Source organism: Aotus nancymaae, unplaced genomic scaffold (genome assembly GCF_030222135.1).
Source record: "Aotus nancymaae isolate 86718 unplaced genomic scaffold, 86718_ANA_hifiasm-v0.15.2.pri h1tg000059l, whole genome shotgun sequence".
NCBI lineage: Eukaryota > Metazoa > Chordata > Mammalia > Primates > Aotidae > Aotus > Aotus nancymaae.
Window position 1 is genome coordinate 20,225,821 of NW_026988473.1, and position 22,799 is coordinate 20,248,619.

At 36.7% G+C, this 22,799-nt stretch overlaps 1 protein-coding gene and 1 long non-coding RNA gene across 17 annotated transcripts in view; one reads left to right on the plus strand and one right to left on the minus strand.

The window, feature by feature from the left end:
- Window positions 1–2,739, minus strand: part of LOC105717430 (uncharacterized) — a 42,135-nt gene extending 39,396 nt beyond the window's left edge. Inside the window, exon 1 of the long non-coding RNA XR_001107523.2 lies at window positions 2,457–2,739. This is a non-coding gene — a long non-coding RNA (uncharacterized LOC105717430). The remainder of the gene's footprint in view (window positions 1–2,456) is intronic.
- LRRC4C (leucine rich repeat containing 4C) overlaps window positions 1–22,799 on the plus strand; it is a 1,360,095-nt gene that overhangs the window by 7,742 nt on the left and 1,329,554 nt on the right. The window lies entirely within an intron of this gene.

Genomic DNA, 22,799 nt, shown 5'->3' on the forward strand with positions numbered 1-22,799 from the left:
ACGTATTGACGTCGGTGGGAAACATGATGGACAAAGAGTGATTGGTATAGAACATGCAAGGAAACCAGAGAAAGAAAGAGAACCAAGTCTGACTTTCATAAACTGGGCAATTCTTTCTAAAGTCAGGTTCTAAAATGTGAGCAATGAAACTCATTGCTTGGCTGTAAACAGGAGAAAAGGTCATCTTATGAAAGCTTTCTTGATAAAGAGTGGAAGTAGCAATCTTTCTTCCACTTAATACTGTCAAGAAACAAAGAAAATATTAACTTTATCTTTTCTCTAATGCCTGTAAAAAATCTCTAGCTTTTTTACATAATGTAGATATTTGATTATATTTCTGTCTGTTTTTAGTATCCTAGCTGTTCGTTTCCATATATATTGAGCAAACAAATTAGCAATTTGAGTGTTTGATATTAAGTTACTTAAAGATGAGAGGTTTCAATTCCTTGTGTAGGTCCTTTCAATTTATACATTCAGGCTTCAGGTAACAAGTCACAGAAACAAAGGCCAAGTGAACACACAATGGTGCAGGGTGTCCTTTTTTTCAACCGTATGGTTGGAATTAAAACTTATGACCATATATACCTTGACCCCAGTAGCTACTTCATAGGAAAGAAGTAAAGAAAATAATCCACATGAATTAAGACAAATGTTTGAATAACATAGCAAAAAATACATGTGAAGTGAAAACATTTAGAAAAAAAATCAATCTAATAAAGCATACTCTTTCCTGTAAACAAGCAAATGATTAATAACACAGACAGTGGATGGGTTTGCTGATTATTTTCTGTTGGAGACATCTGCCATGCATAGTGACAATAGTCTGAATATAGATACATACAAGGAAAAAACTCCACTCTCCCTTCTTCACAGGGAAAGCCATGTTTATATGAGACTTTTGCTCAGGGTCATTTTCTCTATCAAGGAACCTGGACTACTATTAAGCATTAAACATATTCTCAGTCAACCTGTTCTGATTCCAGTGCCCAAGTAAGAGCAGATATGAAAGTAGTTTAAACTTTTTCTGAGTGTTCCCCTCACTGCCAACACTTTCATGAAATAGGGTCTGTTTTGCTCATGAATAGCTACATTCTTCCAATGTTCATCTGCTTGATGCTATTTCCTATTTTCCTTTCTTTATCCTTGACCTGTCATGCCTCACTGCCATGACTCTCCTGGATGTGTCTTTGCGACTTCAAGTTTGATTTTCTTCTCTTCCATCACTATAAACACGGCTGCATTTTTTTTCCAAGACTTTGCTAAATGGAACTCTGTTCTTCCTATCTAATACATATTTTTCTCCAAGACTCATTTGTCCAGCACCGTATACATACAGACACACACACACACACCCCCCTATATCTATGTATATCTATTTGTGGGGGGGGGTGGCGGTTGGGGGAGTTCATTTTTTAAAAATAACCCTATTCCTGTTCCTGAACCTCAGAACAATGTCATGGATCTAGGTCAAGAACACTTTTGAGTAAGTCAGTCAGAATTCTCAATGAATGTTCTTGTGGATAACAACAGTACATGCTTTTCCTTCTGTAGTCATTTCGATGGTGCCATTTCTTCAAAATGCTTTATTAAACACCTACTAGATTCACTATTATATCACAGTTATGATGTGGAACACAAAGTGGTAAATAACGTGATTTTTCCCTCAAATGTGTTACTATATTATTGTTGACATTATATTGACAGAGGAGCAATTAGCTTGCTAAACAAGGCAGCACAGGATTCAGAAGCAAAAAATAATAAAGTCAGTATGTAAAACTCAGAGAAGGGAGTTATCCCTGAGGAATTTGTGTTTGGGAAGCTTAAGGAAGGAGAATTTGAGGTTTGTCCTAAATATGTATATTGTGAAGCAGTGGTAATGTTTCCGAGGAGAAATTAGAAGAAATTATAATTTTGAATATATCAGTGCTAATAGGGTAAGGAAATACTCAAAAAGTGTTTGATAGGAAGGAATGAAGATATGGTTTGGGGCCATGTAGGGAGCTTTGTAACAAACCCACACAATTGACACAACAGCTGTCACACATTTAATTCTATGATACTTCAGATGATGTACTGAAGACTTTATAGTTGCATAAAGGGGGCATCATTATTCTCAGGATACAGATGAGGAAACTGAGCTACAGATGCCTTGTGACTTGCCCAAGGTTAACAGTCACTAAAAGTAGTGTCTACCTGAATGTCTACCTAGCTGCATCTGTCTACAAGTCCTGCTTCCTACTCTCCTCTCAGTTTGGGCTTTAGCTTGCCTAAAACGTAAACCCAGAAACTGCTACTTTTCTCTATTACCTTTTAAATTTGTCTGTGGTTGCTTATGTGAACATTATTTTCTGCTTTTGCTATAATATTTTTTTCAACCTTAAACAATTTTCCTGGACTCCTTTTTCTTTTCTATCAATTATTGCCAGAGAGCTTAGAAAACAAAGATACAGACTCACCTATTTAGTATCCTCAGTTTCGCTTCTGTTTTCTGGAAGGGGTGCCAGTGCCTTGTACAGATGGTCTGTCGGACAGGCAGATGGTAGCAGCATCTCTAGTGGTATGTTCTAGAGGGAAACATGTGTAAGAACTGCCAGCTCAGAATGGAACGGCACTTAACACAACTAGGAAGAGTTGATAAAAAAGGCCATTCTCTGACCTTCCAGTCTTCAGCCTAATTTTTTTCTTTTTAGATTTTTAGTTTTCAGAAATGAGAGAGACACTTTGTCTGCTTTGAGTAGATGCCAGTTTCTCTCTCTTAAGCTAGAGGGATGACAATTTCACAATAACACATTTAGAAATTTGCCAGGTAGTTTCATGGGATGTTTATTTTTCTTGGCTTAGAGTGTGGACCCAAGATAAGGGTATAGGAAAGGCAAAGGGGAGACTATTTGAAGAGAGTCAGCTCTAATTCTGACCACACCATCTACTTGAAGAAGCAACAGAGCTTTTTTTTCCCCAAGAGGAAACTAAATGCTCAGATTGAATCTTTTATCGTTACTATCATCCTTGGGGGGAAGGGAGGCCAGTAGAGAGTCACTTACCAGGTGTCTGTTTGAATAAAACCTTGACCTTCTTTCCTGATGAGAGTAGAGATATGAGATTGAGAAACAGAAAAAGCTAATTTGCTCTCCTGTCTGTGCCTGGGTATGGCTCCAGAAAAACTGGCCCATCTATCTGTTTTACTCACCCCTCACAGTGGTTAGTGATTTGTGGGGCCAGAATATAGGGACAAGTATATAGTAACTAGACACTTCCATCATCTTTTCTCCTACCCTTCTTACCCAGTGGAAGCCACAGAAGATACAAAAACAAGCCAGTATTAGGCAACACCTCCTGTCTTTGACATTTTTTCAGATTATTCTCTCCCTTGATGGCCTGCTAGAGTTTCTTGGTTTCTTGCTTCCTTCTTCTTGGATTTTTATTTCAACCTCATGCTCTAGCTCCAACTTTTCCAACACCTACCTAAGCCCCCAGGCCCACTTTCTGTTTTAGCGATGTCTTTGAACCTTCTCAAATTTACATCCGTCACTCTAGGCTCTGTTCTGTTCACTCACATGGTTTTAAGTAGCCTAAGGCTTCAAAGTAGAGGCATTGCTTCTGCTAGCTCCGGCCTTACAATATTGGCTACCCAACTCCACAGCCTCCTTGCTAGAAGTGAAGAATAGACACTACCTTTGCGTGATTAGCTCAAGTCTTCCCAACTTGCAAATCCTAGTTGTAGATTTGACAACTATCTCATCTCTCTGTCTTTAGATATAAGTATCTTTTAAAAAGTACAGTATTCTTACCTGTCAAATGAAGATCATGATAACAACTCGAATGTATTCAGCACTTACTATATGTTTACAAGTTTATATTCATTATAAAAATATTTGATATTTTCCTCCAAAACTATGAACTAGATACTATGTAAATTTTAAAGATGGTTTAATAAATGGCCAAAATTATATAGTGAATGTCTGGACAAATAAAACACCTGTATTTGGACATACTGTGAAATGCTGTCTTCTAAGTCATTTAAAAATATGTATAATACCTTTTTCCACAAGAGAATACATAGGATTTCTGTGTTTGGATGTGTAAGGATAAGCTTTAAACTTTAAAGGTCTATGTAGGCTGGGCATGGTGGTTCATGCCTGTAATCACAGCACTTTGGGAGGCTGAGGTGGCCAGATCACCTGCGGTCAGGAGTTCGAGACCAGTTTGGCCAATATGGTGAAACCCTGTCTCTACTAAAACTACAAAAATTAGCCAGGCATGGTGGTGGGCACCTGTAATCCCAGCTGTTCAGGAGGCTGAGCCAGGAGAATTGCTTGAACCCAAGAGGTAGAGTTTGCAGTGAGCCAAGATAGTGCCATTGCACTCCCACCTGGGCAACAGATCGAAAATCCTTAAAAAAAAAAAAAAAAAAAAAGCTCTATATAAATGTTAATTGTTGCTAAGTTCTATCCTAAAATTATTTATTAATAACACAACATCTATTTATGTAGCTCAATATAACAAATAGCTGATTAAGGGATAATCATTTCTTAATTTTAAAGCAGAAATGCTGTGGATGCTGATGAAATAAAGCTCCAAAATACAGATGTGTGCAGCAGCCTCATTTGTGCATCTGGTGAAATACAGTAGAACCTTACTAAATTACACTAATGAGTTGGAGACCCATTACAAATTATCACATTTGCCCAATTAGTGAAGGGGCAACATAGAAGAAAAGACTATTAAGCAAGTCAAGCCAATGTAAAGAAAGACGAAACTTCAAGCAAGTCTTAAAAATGTTAAAAGCATACCATACACACAAACACCCACAAATGTACCTCTACAAAGGTGAGGCTGCTAAGATGATTGTGAAACACACAAATATTTGTACAATATATTTGCGTGGATTTTTGTATTTTCTTCTGTTTCTTACAGGACAGAAGAATGAATGACAGTTCATTGTTTTGTGTTTTAAAGCAAACTATTTTACGTTTTCACTGAATCAGGATTTGAGTGAATGCTGGAACATTTTTGTGTCATAGCTTGTGGTGCTATATTTAGTTAAATTGTATTATGTACTTTCAAGGTTGTCCTATCATTGTAAGCACATTAGTGGGTATTATTACCTTGGAATCTTGTCAGTTACAGTACTTTTATCTACTAAGTTATTCTTCACATATTCTCAGAAGGTAGAATACTTGCTTCTCAAATTTTCTCAATAAATTTATATTGGGGAAAAAAATAAAAGGCAAATTATCTACCAACTTCCATGACATTCTAGATCCTCACCCTTTTAGAACCCAAGATATCATACTGTTTTTAAATAATTAAATATAGATTATTTTTCATGGGGTTTTAAAAGCTTCAAAATGGAGCATAGTAGAATTTGTAATTGGAAACCAGGCAATTTCTTAGTTACATATTTCATGTATTTATTCTATGCTCATGACGGGGATGCACATAAATCTTGTTTAATTCTTAGTATAAACATATGCAGGTATTATTATTATTATTATTATTATTATTATTATTATGTCTAGTTTACAGATGAGGAAAATGAGGCTTAGGAGAGCTTAGGTAACTTGCCAAAGATGATACAGCTAATAATTGTTAGAGCTGGGACGTGAGAAGATACGGTCCTGTTTTAAAGGAGCCTATACTCTACCAGACATATGGTCAGATTCATAGCATGCTTTATGCTAAAAATGTGTCTTCCAAGCCCAGATCTTCTGCATAATTAAAACGATGGCCTACTCTATCTGCTTCCTTTTCTCTATTTCTCCCGATTACTGTGTTGTGATCAGATGTTCAATATGCCATCATTTTTGCCTTTTGTGATTTCAGAACTCCTTTGCACTTTACTCTGCAAGGACTTGACTTGTTAAATTTAAAAGAGATAATCTTCTGATGCACGCAGTCTAGCAAAAATGAACTGCAATCTCCTTGGTAAGGAAAGGGGCTATACCCGACCTCAATTCTCTGAGGTAAATAGAAAAATAAGGCCACAAATTCCACATATCATGGTATGTTCATTCTTTTGCAATATGACACTCCATGAAAATGTGGATTCTGTTTCCTTGTTCCTAAAATCTGACGTTGTGGCTTGCTTTGATGGAATGTGGCAGAAATAATGTTACATACCCTACAAGGATAGGCCTTATAAAGCCTTGTAGCTTTCATTTTCCTCCCTTGGAGAGCTGCTAGGGGACCACTAAGAAAGAATGCCCATCCAGCCCACTAGAGGTCACATATAGGAAAACTGACCCACAACTCACTCAATTCCCCTCATTGCATGTCATTAACTGCCAGCACAGGCTGTCAGTGAGGCTATCTTGGGACTTCCAGCTCAGCCTGTTCTCTGGCTGAATGCAGGTGCATGAGCGAGTAAAGGCAGAACAAGCAGAGCTATCGCCCATCCAATGCAGAGAAGAGTTAGATATGCAAAACCTTTGTTTTAAGTCTCTCTGATCTGGGGTGGTTTATTACACAGCAATAGTTAAATGGAACGGGCTTGTATATTACACAGGCATTATTCATTTCCTAGAATTTAAACTGGGGCAGGAGTAGGTCTGTGAGTTTCAAGTTGTTGTCTACTGTGTTTTCTTGAAAAAGAGTAACCTGGTAGAGTGAATGCATATTTTTGCAACTACAGAGCAGCTTTTATAAAAATTCTAGACTTTGCTAACTGAGTGCTTGACATTCATTCAGTTTCATTTGTTTTAACGTTATTTTTGAGTCATTACTTATTTATTCAACATATAAATGTTTAGAACCTACTATGTGCCTGACATTGAATTTTATAAGTAATGTCATCTACACAATGAACAGCTTCAATACGAAAAGGAAATACATTTTCCTCAAGCATCTATTGCAGTAAATTTTACGTAACACACCCACATACACACAACACACACACACACACACACACACGTCACCCATTTATACACATTATGGATTCCCTCTTCCTGCTCAGATCTTTATTTGAAGAAAAAAAAACATGTTCTTCTTTTGTTAGAAAATAATTTGTATGTTTTATTCACACATTTATAATTAATTCCTCCAGTAACTCTTCAAGTAAGGTGTAATTATTGTTCATATTTTACAGATGGGAAGGCTGAGGATTAAAAAACTAAGTGAGGGGTTCAACATTGTGCAACCAATAGGTAGGGAACTCAAGATTCAAACATGGATTCTCTGATTGACCCTTCTGGGATCTTTTCATGACACTATTTATTCCACCTCCAAACAGGACTGTGATGCCAGCCTCAGTGCCTTCTACTTTGCCTCATTTGTTTTCTCTCTTCCATTTCTCCTTTTGTACCCCTGTGACTCCCTTTTACAACATACTCTGCCCCTTGAAAATCACTTGCTGTCTCACGGGGGAGGGCATTCAGGTTGCCTCAGAATGTCCTTTATGGGACAACATTGATCTTGATATGCTTTTATGGTCCCTTTATTCAGAATTAAAATGCCAGAGAAATATGCTCTGGGGAGAAGGGATTTTCTTATTAACCTTTCATGAGATATTTCTTGAGCAATTACAATGTTTTTCTGCAGCATCTTCTGGAACATGTGAAGGAAGATATATGGTGAAGTGAAGGTTGCATGTTAAATCTTCCTTCCTTCTAGTTTTGAGGTACAGTTTACTGCCAGAGCTGAGGGGAAAGGAATAGAAATTGACTTAGACTTCCTGCCCCATTACTAACATGACTCAATTTTATTTTCTCTCCACTTTTCTACACTTACTCATTTTATCCTCTAAAATTTCATTTCCTTACCTGATTTTGTACTCAACCTCATTATGTAGCCAATGTCTTTCTCCATAAACACTTCAGTTCATGCAGACCAACTATTAAATGTCCATTGTGATCTGTCACCTAGAAGCTTGCAAGACACATCTACTACATAGCATCTCTGGTTCAATGATTACTCACTGGATGACCAAGGAGCCACTGCATCCAAGCTAAGAGTCATCCCTTGGTATCCATGAGGGACTGGTTCTAGCACCCACCCTTGAACACAAAAATCCATGGATGCTCAATTTCCTTATATAAAATGATTTAGTCTTTCCTACCTCCCTCCCTCCTTGCTGTGTTGCCCAGGCTTGTCTCAAACTCCTGAGCTCAAATGATCCTCTTGCCTTAGCCTCCCAAACTACTGGGATTACAGGTGTGAGCCACTGAGCCCGGCCTAAATTTGTTTCTTTCAGCTAATTTGTTTCTTCTAGGCCTTCATTAATTCTTTTTGGTATTTCTTTCAAGTCAGTGTTAATATTATGAGGTTGGATTTGCATCTATGTTGAAGCAAAAAAAAATATGAATCAAACATAAAAATTGATAGATGGATAGATAGATAGATAGAGTTTGGGACTAAAAATCAAAAGTATAAGCTGTACCATTTTATAGCAATACCCTTATGCTTTCTGAAATCAGCTTTATCCTTTGTTGAATGAGAATCATACCTGCCTCAAAAGCATTTTCTACAATGCAGAACATTCTGCACATATAAGTCATAATTTTTAGGCAGAAATTTGAAGATAGATTACCTATTTCAGATTATATTGATGAACTATTTCAGATAATACAGTATAAGAATCTAATGACTGTTTTTATAGCAAGAAAGAAGCAACAAAGAGAAAACAGTGTCTTGGATTAAAATCATTTTTAAAAGTTCCTTTGTTGAAATTAGCCTTTGTTTTTTCATATTAATACTTAATATAGGAAAAATATGTTGATAAATGATGTGTTCATATGTTTTTGGTAGCAATGTATATTGAAATAACACTTTTAGAAAGCAGTTTGACTTTGTATAATGGGTCACAGAATGTTTTATTTACTTTGATCCTGTTCTAGAAATTTATCATAAGGAAATATGTAAAATGAAATATGCACAAATATGCTAATAAAATTATTTATAAAGGTAAAAAATGGCATCAGCCTACATTTCAAACAAAAAAAAACATGAATAAATTAATTATGCATACTTATAAGGCAGCTTTGAAAATTTATGACCTGGTATATTTTGCATAATGACAAGTATATAAAGAAAATATTAACGCATGTGTAAATTTGAAAGACTGAATAGTAATATAATGAAATACTAGTAACGATTGTATTATGAGAATTTTTTTAAACTTTCTTAAATTTATGTTTTATTTCTAAGGGCAGAAGATGTTTGGACCAGTTATATAACTCTTGGCTACAAGTAATAATAATTTGACTCAAGAAACCTAAATAAATTGGAGTTCATTTTTCTAATTTAACAAGAAGTCCAGAAATTGTAGGTCATGGTTCTGTGACTTAACAGTGTCAAGGGTGGGAGCCCTGTTGGCCTTTATTTCTCTGTTGCCAGATAATTGCTGAAGTTCTTGCCATCTTCTTTACATTCAAGGCAGAAGGAATGAAATAGGGGGAAGAGACATGCCAGTTACATCTATCTTTTTTTTTAAACTGGAAAAAAATAAATTTCCTGAGGCCCCTAGCTCAAATCTCTGAATGAAGATTGAGTCAAGTTGGGTACCTCTCTTTGGAATGGAGGCTGAGAAAACATATGAGATGTGAGGAAAAAAAAGAGGGTGGAAAATAACTTTGTGGTGGCTGATAAACCCTGTAGCCCACCATGATAAACTGTGGCATGGGATCTTGGAAGAACTCCATATTTCTCATCTCTAGAGGAAGTCCCTATTGTTCCTGTCTCAGCCACCCTTACTGCTAATGATCCTGCTTTTCTTTTTCCACCTTTCCTCTACCTTCTACCTTTGTCTATCACACCAACACAAAGAAATTATAAACTCTAGGAAGGGAAGTGAGGGTGAGCCTCAGTTCCTCATTCAAGATTCTTTACTCTGCTCAAGACATTCAGATTCCCTTAGCACATTCAGTTATAGTCTTGGCAAAAACAAATACAGCTGACATAGGTCTCAATTTCTATGCAACTCCAGTATTGCATTTCTTTAGTCATGCATATCAAATAGTCTTAAAAACATGAGAGAGAGAGTGTTGTCTCTTCCCCCTCTCTACCCTTGAGAAGACTGGGTTGGCTCTTCATGACTCATTTATTATTTCAGCATTATCATAATAAATAAGTTCTCTAGTACTGCTATGAAGATACTACCTGAGATTGGGTAATGTATAAAGAAAGGAGGTTTGATTGACTCACAGTTCCACATAGCTGCAGAGGCCTCAGGAAAACTACAATTATGGCAGAAGGCAAAGGGGAAGCAAGAACCATCTTACATGGTGGCAAGAGAGAGAGAGAGAGCAAGAAGGAGGGAGCTCTGGACACTCTATCAAACAACCAGATCTTGTGAGAACTCACTCACTCTCGTGAGAACCGCAAGGGGGAAATCCACCCCCAACATGATCCGGTCACCTCCCACCAGGTCCCTCCCTTGACACAATTCAAGATGAGATTTGGATGGGGACACAGAAACAAATCATAGCAGTCTATTAGAAGCTTTAAGCTGGAGACAGTTTTATAGACTATACTTTAAAAATATATATATAGTGTGTTACTCTCATGGTAACTGTCATTTAATTTGTGATTTTTAAATAAAAAGTTTATATAGGTCTCTTGATGCTGAGAGAATGAAAAAGTAAAAATTAGAAGGAGATCATAGATAAAACCTATAAAATAGATGTGGAATTCGTTTCTTTTTCAATTGTAACTGGCCCCAATTCATCATCATCATTGGATTATATCATGTCAATAATTTTTCTCTCCTCTTCACTCTGGTTTTCTTCTAGCTTATTCTCTCTAGAGTGGACACAAATGCCCCTTTTTTTTTCAAAAATATTTATCATGGATAGCTATATGCAAAAAGTAAAACTGGACCCATATCTCTCACCATGTACAAAAATTAATGTGAATTAAAGTCTTAGATGTAAGACCTGAAACTATAAAAACCTTAGAAGAAAACCCAAACAAACAAACAAAAACTCTTCTGGATATTGGCGTAAGCAAAGAATTTATGACTAAGGCTGCAAAAACAAAGGCCACGAAGATAAAAATATACAAGTGGGACTTAAAAAGGCTTTGCACAAGAAAATAAATAATCAACAGAGAAAAAAACAACTTACTAAAGGGAGAAAGTATTTGCAAACTATGCATCCAACAGAGGACTAATATCCAGAATCCACAAGGAACTCAAACAATTTAACAACTTAAGAAACCTTATCAAAACAAAACCCATCAACCTCATCAAAACCCCATCCCTTTCACAGACGCTTTCTCCACCCATACTGACTAAACTGGGACTTTCTGCACAGCCACCATCTCTGTGTTGTCTTCCACTTAATGGAAGACAACAAATTGAGCAAAAATATGAACAGATGTTTTTCAAAAGACATACAAGCTGCTAATAAAAATATGAAAAAATGCTCAACATCAATGCAAATTAGTTATTAATAAAAATGAAAATATAAACCACAATGAAATACCATCTTTACCAGTCAGAATGCATATTATTAAGAAGTCAAGAAACAACAGATGTTGCCAAGGATGTGGAGAGAAAGGAACCCTTATATAAATTGTTGGAATGTAAATTAGTACAGCCTCTATGGGAAACAGTGTGGAGATTTCTCAAAGAGCTAAAAATGCAACTACCATTTGATCCAGCAAGTTCACTATTAGATATCTATCCAAAGGAATACAAATTGTTATGGAAAAAGATACCTGTATTTGTATGTATATTGCAGCGTTATTCACAATAGTAAAGTAATGGAATCAACTTAAATGTCCATCAGCGGGTGATTGGATAAAGAAAATCTGGTGTACCGTGGAATACTACTCAACTGTAAAAAAGAATAAAATCATATCTTTTGCAGCAACATGGATGCAGCTGGAAACCATTATCCTTTGTGAAATAAATCAGAAATTTATAAATGGGAGCTAAACAATAGATATTCATAGATGTACAGAATGGCATAATAGATATTATGTTCCAACAAAATGGTACTCATACTCCCAAAATCTATAAAAATAAAAACAAATTAATCAGTTGCTGAACAAAAAAAATTAAAAACAGCTACCAATTTATCTAATGCACACTTTGCATTTAGAATCAAATCAGTGTCCTTACATGTGATCCTCAGGTGTTTATTCAATATATATTAAATGAACGAATGAAGAAGTAATGAGAAAATGTAGTTGTATGTCTAAAAAGTAAAATTATTAAAGGTTGGTGATAAGATTGGAAAAGTTGACTTGGAGCCAAAATTAATACCTTCAGTGGTATGCTAATTGGTTTGACATTTACTTGTTTTACTCCATCTCCTGTCATTCTCTCTTTGCTTGCAGTGCTCCAGCATCAATATTCTGAGAGGGCCTCCAGGGATAGTTTACCCCGATACTGTTTTCATTGCCGGTTCTTTTTCATTGTTTAGATCCCAATTTCCTTTTACCATGTCATAGTTGCTTTCTCTACCCATGCTAACTGAACTAGGACTTTCTACATGGCCACCATCTCTGTGTTTTCTTCCATCTCAGCTTTTTGTTGGATTATTTTTGAAAATTTGCATTATTGTATTTGTTAATTGTCTTGTATTTGGTAAGTCTACATCATTAGAATGTAAGACTTTTAAGAGCAGAGATCTTTTTAATCTAGTGTATAGTCAGTTCCTGAACAATAATACATTTACTATAGGTATCTGTTTAAATAACAAATTAGGTTGCTATGAAGACCACACAATAAAACGAATCTAAGCAACAAGTACAGTGTCTGCCACATGTTATTTGCATAAAAATTGTTGATCTCTTTCTTTCTTCATTCAGTTCCCCAAGGCTGTGAACTCCTCTAAGACAGGTACCATATTGTAATTATCTTTTTTTTTTTTTTGAGACCGAGTTTTGCTCTTGTCGCCCAGGCTGGAGTGCAGTGGTTCCATCTCAGCTCATTGCAGCCTCTGCCTCCCGGGTTCAAATGATTTTCCTGCCTTAGCCTCCCGGATAGCTGGGATTACAGGTGCCTGCCACCATGTCTGGGTAATTTTTGTATTTTTAGTAGAGATGTGGTTTCACCATGATGGTCAGGCTGGTCTCAAACTGCTGACCTCAGGTGACCCACTCGCTTCATCCTCCCAAAGTGATGGGATTACAGGCATCAGCCACAGCGCCCGGCCCTTATTGTAATTATCTTTTGTCCCAGGTCCAACATACTCTCTACCACAAAAAGTCAGGAGATTTCTATAGTTAACAACAACCACAGAAAGAACAAAGATGTAATGAGTGAATAAGGAAAATCTTAATAAATACGTAGACATTGAAATAGGGCAGAAGCATTCAGGGAAACAAATTAGAAAAATCAACAAAAGGGCCGGGCGCGGTGGCTCACGTCTGTAATCCCAGCACTTTGGGAGGCCGAGGCGGGTGGATCACGAGGTCAAGAGATCGAGACCATCCTGGTCAACATGGTGAAACCCTGTCTCTACTAAAAATACAAAAACTTAGCTGGACATGGTGGCGCGTGCCTGTAATCTCAGCTACTCAGGAGGCTGAGGCAGGAGAATTGCCTGAACCCAGGAGGCGGAGGTTGCAGTGAGCCGAGATCGCGCCATTGCACTCCAGCCTGGGTAACAAGAGCGAAACTCCATCTCAAAAAAAAAAAAAAAAAAGAAAAGAAAAATCAACAAAAGCCTGGGGGTGAGTTTGCAAAAAAGCTTGTAGATTCTGTGAAGACATGAACTCTTCTGTCTTTTATGCACTAAATCCCTATTAAATCCCAGTGTAGAGGAATATTCCTGCAGCTGGTGTGTGTGTGTGTGTGTATGTGTGTGTCTTAATGAGAGAGATAGATAGGTTTTGTGGTGGGAAAAGAAGGCAGTGAAAGTTTGGAGATAATATTGGAAAAGGTAAACGACAGCAAGATTTCAGAGAAACTAGACTGTATAACTACTTTGAGCCCATTCTTGTCAGCAATGGTTGACCTTTGAACATTCAGGAAGCTGAAGTAGGGTGGGGAAGATAAGAGTTCATTGTCAGGGCCAATAAAGTCTAATCTCTAATGATATCTACCTCTAGAAGCACTGCTAGAACTTCTATTTGGTGTTATGCCGTATTTAGTAACAGTACCTTTTCTGTGATAAGGTTGAAAAGGATTGAATATTTTAGGGCAGAATGGAGATACTAACAAAAAGTCTGTAGATGACATGGTTTTTTCATCTGTTCCTTTATTAGATTTTGAGATTTATCAGATTGATTGGATTATCAGACTGAAGCCCATTGTAGGAAAAATACTGGTGATTGTTTCTTTTCCCTTCTTAAATGCAGGGCATTGAAATCTCATTTCAGGATGTTAAAAGTTCTAGTTTTAGGGACTCTTGAAAGTTTCCATTCGGCTTTTGAGAAACATTGGTACAGGTTGTTTGAAGCTGTGTTGTGGTCTGCAAGGAAAAATGATTTGAAGAAGTGAAATTGTATAACCTGAATTCAACTAGACATGCTTTTAGAAGTAGAAGTGAATGTTGTAAAATAGCCTCTCTGTGATGATTATGCCACATGTAAGATTTCTGTATATCATCAGACAGTAACTGGTTACCCATTTCTATAAAATGTTCTCTGTTTTTTCTAAGGAACTTCATAGACATTATCACCAACATGGGACTTTGACAGGTCAAAAATTTGTGTAGCCTCTTTGAAATCAGTTTTCTTCCCTGCTCTTGACAGAAATTCCAGTTTCTCAAACAACAGGAAAACTAGGGATATTAAATGAATTCTAAAAATATCTTGATGAATAACATGGTCCTGTCACTCTTAACTTCTTTTAAAGGGTGTATTTGCCACTCTTAAATTCTTTTAAAGGGTGAATGTTTATCTTAACAGAGTTGTCATGAAATATATTTAATATATATTCAGAAAGCAAAGTATTACCATGTATTCAGTGAAAAAACTGTTCTTGGGTCTTATATATTTGGGAATTTTTTTTTTTTTTTGAGACTGAGTCTTGCTCTGTCTCCCAGGTTGGAGTGCAGTGACACAATCTCAGCTCACTGTAGCCTCCACCTCCTGGTTTTAAGCCATTCTCCTTCCTCAGCCTCCCCAGTAGCTGTGATTACAGGGGTGTACCAGCACACCCAGCTAATTTTTATACTTTTAGTAGAGACAGGTTTTCACCATGATGGTCAGGCTGGTCTTGAACTCCCTGACCTCATGATCCGCCTGCCTCAGCCCCAAAAATTGCTGAATTACAAGTGCGAGCCATTTCACCTTGCCGGGAAATGTTTTATGCTATTTTTCCTTTTACACATATATGTAAAGATTATTATTTGAAGAATTCAAGAAATCTCTTTTTAAACAATCATGTTTAATTGTATTCAATGGAATGTTTTCTAAACCTATTTGAATATAGAACACTATTTTTATGAAACATCTGTTAACATTTTGCAAATTAATAGTCCTATATGAAACCCACTTGGGAAGTAATGACCTACATAGTAATTGTACTATGAATGGAAAAATATTTATTGACAAGTAACCATATGATTCTCATGTGAGCATGTGAAGATAATTTATTTTCTTATGACATAAATTTCTGAGGAACATATAAGCTTTTGGTAACTAGTAATTTTAAATGATGTGTGTAAAGCACATATTGGAACTATTATTCCTTAGTAGGTATTTAATAAATGTTAACCATTATTAAATTAAGAAATTCACATTGAGAAACCAGGATCTTATTGTATTGGTATTGATCAACTAGTTATCTTTAGTAATAGAATATGAGACCGTCTAAGATCTAATAATTTTTGTCAAAGCGTAAGAGGATTCCACTCCTGATTATTTATTGATAATTTTTCATATGTCTTAATGTTTTCCATAGTAACAGTAGTTGTATCTCCATAAAATATTACTGGAATCACATTCTAATACTGTTCTAGCATGAATGTTCTTTAGCACATACATCATATGCTATGCAATAATATCATCTTAGATTTATGTCATTATCTTCAATCCTACAACACTTTATTACTCTCAGTGATTGTGATTGCAATAAAAGGAAACATCAGTATCCTATCTATGTAAAAATCCAGGAGCACGGACCTTGTGGACTTTAATTTCCACTCAGTCTTTCAGATATTGGTTGCTTCCCTGGCAAATGGGGCCATTCTCTTTATTGCTGAGGTTGGCTGAAAGGAGTCCCTGGCTTATAAAATCCAGGATAGCTGCATCCTTGACTGTAAATGCATCCAGATACTGCTTCTTTCCCTCACACCTCAGCCTGAAAACAAAATAAAACAAAAAGCAGGCAAGAATAGAAAGAGTATTCTTAGCTGAGCCAGCATGATATAAATGCTGTATAACCAGCTGCTCACTGAGCCACAGCTGAACAGATCTGCAGACTTCAAGCTGCCCCACATCCTCCTCTTAATATTGATGGGAGAAAATCCCTGTGTACTTCCCAAGCAGGAAGTCTCATTTACCCAAACTGACACCCTAAAAGAAGGGTGCTCTTCTTTCTAGTCTTTGTAGTATGGAAACTTCTAGGATATAGATGGTAGGAGTATCCTTAGGCACATCAGAATAGTAATGAATTTTTCTATTTGCAGACTTTGATGTGCATGAAGTCCTTCCCTGTACATTGTATCATAGGGGCTTAAACAATCCTGTAAAGATTATTTTACAGATACCAAAATGAAGCTTATGGAAGTAAAGTGACTTGACCAAAGATTTTGACCATATATCATCAAAGTCTGAGGCTGTCCCAGATAAGCAAATAGAAGGTATTGAATACAGTTTTCAAATTTCCTTGCTTTCTTTTAAAAAAAAATCTGAAAGTCTATTAAACAAAGAGATTCCTCGATGTCTTTTTCTTCCCTTGACCCCACCAAGTATGGGGACTTTGCAGGTTTTCAGGGGAGAGGAAACCAAAGGATGTGTCGATGCTTTCCAGACTTTTAATGTGTTTACAAATAAATTGGAAATCTGTAAAGGGGCCTGAAGATGTACATTTCTAGGAAGATCTCAGGTGATGATTGCCATTGATGAATGTCTATGGACCATTATTTGGGTAACTAGGTCTAACTGATTCTGTTGGAAGTGGCCTTGAATGCAGGAAAGCTATGTTAAAGATCCCTCCATCTGACAATTATTTAGTAAGTTTCATTATTGGAATAATGCTTGAGTGGGATTTGCCTTTTAGACTGAGAAAGCGATCATACATATAGAATTATGGGTTAGTGAGAGCAATTTTTAGAAAAGAGAACAATAACTATATGTATTAGGATTCTCTAGAGGGACAGAACTAAATATACATATATTTAGTTTGTGATACTGTGAGTTAGTACTACTTAATAAACTACCATATACATATGGTAGTTTATTAAGCCCCACAACAGGCTGTCTGCAAGCTGAGGAGCAAGGAAGCCAGCCTGAGTCCCAAAAGCTGAAGGACTTGGAGTCTGATGTTTGAGGGAAGGAAGGACCCAGCACAGGAGAAAGATGTAAGCTGGGAGGCTAAGCCACGCCAGCCTTTTCATGTTTTTCTGCCTGCTTTATATTAGCTGGCAGCAGATTAGATGATGCCCAACCAGATTAAGGGTGGGCCTGCCTTCCCCAGCCCACTGACTCAAATGTTAATCTCCTTTGGCAACACCCTCACGGACACACTCAGGATCAATACTTGCATCCTTCAATCCAATCAAGTTAACACTCAATGTTAACCATCATACATAGAAGCCCAATTTGGAATTCGTGTTGGATTTCTTCTTTCAGGATCACTGGTTTTTATTTAAGCATATCATGAAAATTGCATAGAACTCAAGATGGGCAGAGTATGACTAAAATTTTTGAGGAAAAGAGGAGTGTTATATGTGCTTTGGTAGTGGTTATTTTTTTCTAAAAAACAAAAGCTAAAACTTACATTGCTTTAAGCAAATACTAGGACATAGATTTCACAACTAAATGATTTCATAAATTTTCATGTTTCACATACTATTTTCTGAAAGTTTGTATTTGTTTCCTACTTTGGCTATTGTGATGTTGGATCATCAAGGTGTTTTATTGGGGCATTGAGAGGAGAAGACACAAGGTGACCTGTAGAATCCCTTCTTTCCCCATAGCTCAAACACCTTTGTCTCTTTGCAACGTCTTCTAAAGCAATTGAATTATATATCTGATAACCCAATGTTGTTTCTAATTTGACGTATCAAAGTTTCAGACAAAAGCGAGAAATTTCCTGCAGAGTATAAAGTGCTTTGAGGGACATTTATGGAGACAGGGTTATTATAATATTTCACCACGAGGTGGGGGGAAATGATGCTAGCCCTGGTTTTGGTTTCATTACACCAGGTTTTCATTTTAATGAAGGAAAATGATTTAATTATAAAATGTCTAGAGCATTGGTTATGATGACAGTATCATATAGAGAGACTCCACGTCTGTGTGTGTATGTTTGCGTGCATTTTCTCTCTACCTCTTTTGTTAATTTTTCTACTATTCTCCTCACTTTGAGAATCATAAAATAGCCCCTAAACCACTTGGTTTTTCAGAACTTTGTTACCTACTATATTCTTTTATTAATTAAAATCATGTCATATCTAATGTTAATATAACCTAATGACAAGGGCATCCTTTTTCTACCCAGGAAAGCCTTGCTTTAATCCTCCTCACCGAGATTTGTCAGCTTCTACTCTTGTTCATGCCAGGACTTTGACTGCCTGCTTCACACTCAAGTGCTAATGACTGATACAAGCTATTGTGTTACCTCTCCCAGGGAAACCTGTATTTTAATGTACGAATAAAAGCTTCAGCTAAAGTTTCCACTGCCTAATATGGCATTTCTAACGTAACAAATTGGTGAGTGAGATTGTCCCTTTTTGAGTGAAGCAAGAACCATGCCCATAGATGGGTATGTACTTGAAGCCATGCCCATAAATAGGTATGTACTTAATTCACCTTGTTTTGAATTTTTGTTTTGCTATTATCTACTGTCTCCCTTATTTTTGTCTCAAAATTTCCAAGCTCTATAAACAGCAAATTACTACCAGTTATGAATAATGTACCATTTCAACCTAACTTTTCTCCCTGGTGCCCACCCTTCCTGGCACACAGCCAGTGGCCCCTCTGGCAGAAATGAATCCATTTTTGCGGTTCTTTTAGATGACATACTCCTAGACCTGACCACTAGATGTCTCTGTGACTACATGCCGGACCAAATCAGAGAGCACTGCCCACCACAAAACCTAAGGTGGGCCGTAAAGATTTATCCCCAGATCGAAAATATCTATTGGCATTATAATGGAATGCTCTTACATAAACATAGGGTTGTGCCATTAAGTAGTGATTTACTTGGTTATCTGCATGTGTATGTGTGTCTTAATATTCTCAGTGGTAGTTCTATCAATCCTCAAGAGTTCTGGGTAAGAAATTCAACTGGGTATGTGTGTGCGTGAATGTGTACTTTCTCTCTCTCTCTCTCTCTCTCTCAATCTTGCTTCTTTCAGGTAGGAGAGAAAAAATAACCAACAACCAATCTTAGAGACTTATAATCATATATAGAAACATTTATTTGGATGACTAGTTTACTTTTCAAAATAAAATATGATGACCAAGGGGGGAAATTGTCTAAAGCTCTCTGGGTACAGTTGTTTATCACATTATACCTACATTGGTGGACCAGCCAGTCTCAGAAGGTGGCTCGCTCCCCTCCTTCCTTCCTTCCTTCCTTCCTTCCTTCCTTCCTTCCTTCTTTCCTTCTTTCCTTCCTTCCAGAAGAAAGGAAAGAAGATCTCTTTCTCCATCTCTTTTATTCAGAATTAACTTTTTCTCAGGAAGTATCTGAGATTATGAGGCTGTTGACATTTTTCCTATTGTATATTATGTTGGTGATTGTGAGTGCAAAATTCTGTTTTGGATCTTGGTTTTTATTACTGTTTTAACCTTAGTGCTTCAATAGTACCTCATGTAATAGATTGTCAATGAATGTTTTTTAACCATCTTTCTCAACAAACTGACACAAGAACAGAAAATCAAACACCGCATGTTCTCACTCATAGGCGGGTATTGAGCAATGAGAACACGGGGACACAGGGAGGGGAACATCACACACTAGTTTGGGGGGACTAGGGGAGGGACACTGGTGGGTAGGGAGTTGGGGAGGGATAACATGGGGAGAAATGCCAGATATAGGTGACGGGGATGGAGGCAGCAAACCACATTGCCATGTATGTACCTATGCAACAATCCTGCATGATCTGCACATGTACCCCAGAACCTAAAGTGTAATTAAAGAAATAAAAAGGTAAATGGATGAAGCAAGTGGTGTTTATACAGTAGACACATTAAAATTCAGGTTAATGAACAATTAATATAAATAAATAGTTAAATATATGTATATACAAATAAATGTTTTTAGTCTTTGAAAAATAGTTTTTCCATTAAAGCTTATTGAGTAATTCAAATTTGTCTGACAATACACACTCTAATTAGTTGAGAGAAGTGCCACAACAATTCATTAAACTTTAAAAGATATTGTGTATTACTTTATCTATCAGAATATATTTCTCATATAAGTTCCATATATTATAGTGGTAGGGGAAAAATAAGATGAGAACAACTAGTAAGTGAATGCCCTTAATGACCTACTCTTTTGAGAAAAAAATTATATATATGTATATATATGTATATACACACACACACACAAATATAGGTATACTCAAAATGTTTTACAATAACATATTTTTAAATTAAGGTAGCATATCCTTACTGTAGTGATATTCTTTCTAGTTATTTATGAGCGAGTTCTTTTCTCCAAAAGAACATAAAAACAAAATTGAGCTCTGTTCCAGTCCAGCTCAAATGATTATAGATTCCACATGAGTAGAGGGGAATAAAACATTTCCTGTTTATCTGGTCTTTTATATTGATGATTTTCTATGCATTTGGTGAGCATCTCAGTATGTTGTCACAATCCCCTTTGAATTCCTGAAATCTAGTCATTTCCTGAGGGCAAGTATAATAGTTTTCTAGGAACTGGCACAACTGTTTGAGTTCATTCTCTAGCTATCTGAGCATGTCCAAAAACTTTAGAAGTCTATTACTATCCTCATTTTTTTCCTAGTATGAGGAAAAAACCTAAGGAGAAGCATAGTATTTTCAATTCTGGAGGCATAAAAATGGCTATAATAGCTGACAGTGACCAATCACTTGCTATGCGTTGTAAATTATGAGGTAATGCATTAAAAATAGTTAGCATGTATTAAGTGCCTATTATATACCAGCTAATGTTCTTGGTTCTTCCCAATAATGAAGCCATTTACTCTTCCAAATCAACCTAAAACTCTTATTGAAAATTGAGATACATAAATGTTAAAATCATGTTAGTATCCATAGAAATGGAACTTGAAGCAGACGGTTTAGCTCTAGACATTGTGCTCTTATGTCCTACACAATGATTGCTTCCTAATATACGTTTGAAATATTTGTTGTGTATTGTTGGTGTGGTTTCTTTAATTGATATGATTGATCCTAACTGCTTATTACACAAGTACCATCATCTGCCCGACTTAGCCAGAATGCCATTATCTCCCTTGGAAGCCTCTCCTCTCCTCCTATCTAACCTCACCAGAGGTTTTTTTTTTTTTTTAATTTTAAAGGTTGATTGACTTTCAAACACCAGACTGCTAGAGAATGAGAGTCTTCTTTATACACCACTGCAATTTCTTTGGCATTCTGCAGAGCATGTTTTTCATAGTTGGTCCTGCTTATTCACTGCAGTGGCCATGTTCTTGCTATTTGCCTCAGGAGCAAAAGTGATGTCCCATGTTTAAGTGCTAAGGTAACCAGCCAGGATTTTCACATTCACATCCTCAGCCATTGTTCCCACAATGCAAAACTTTACATGAGTTTCTAGACCTGACTCTAAACTGTAATAATACCTGTCTTCTTCAGCAAACCTATCGTAGTTCTGATTTCCCATTCCATGATGGTAAGTTGGCACATTTGCTTTCTTCTCTTTCCTTTAAACTCTGACAAGACTACTCAATCCCATGAAAAGTTTTGATAGTTTAAACCACCAATAGTTATGTTTGACCTTAGTCTCTGTATTAGTCCATTCTCACGCTGCTAATAAAGGCATAAGCAAGACTGAGTAATTTATAAAGGATAGAGGTTTAATTGACTCACAGTTCAGCATGGCTGGGGAGGCCTCAGGAAACTTATAATCATGGTGGAAGGGGAAATAAACAGATCTTTCTTCACATGGTGGCAGCAAAAAGAAGTGCCAAGCGAAAGGGGGAAAAGCCCCTTATACCTTATAAAACCATTAGATCTCTTGAGAACTCACTCACTCCTATCAGGAGACCAGCATTAGAGTAACTGCCCCCATAATTAAATTACATCCCACTGGGTCCCTCCCATGACATGTGGAGATGACAAGAACTACAATTCAAGATGAGCTTTGGATGAGACAGACCAAACCATATTCAGTCTTTTTTTTCTAAGGAGACTTACTGAACTCTGTGTAGATGTTTCAACTTCTCCGCAGAGGCCTTTATACCAAAGGTTGAAGTGATCTTTGTTTAGTCACATATGTTTCCAGTTGTGGCCTTTTAGGGACTATTTAATTACTTCTGTCTCCTCAACTAGACTACAAGCTAGTATACTCAATGTCTGGTATAATATAAGTGATTAAATACTTGTGGAGTAAAGAAGAGAGAAAAGGAGAGTGGGCAAGCACTGCCTCTAGTACGTTGGTTGTACTCTTTTCCAGGAAAGAATCTAACCAGCAAAGGTGACAATATCTAAATACCCGCAAGCAGCCACTTAAACCTTTCTGTGACTTTTTATGAAACTCCTAGGTAATTTTTGTTCTAACAAGAATAATCACT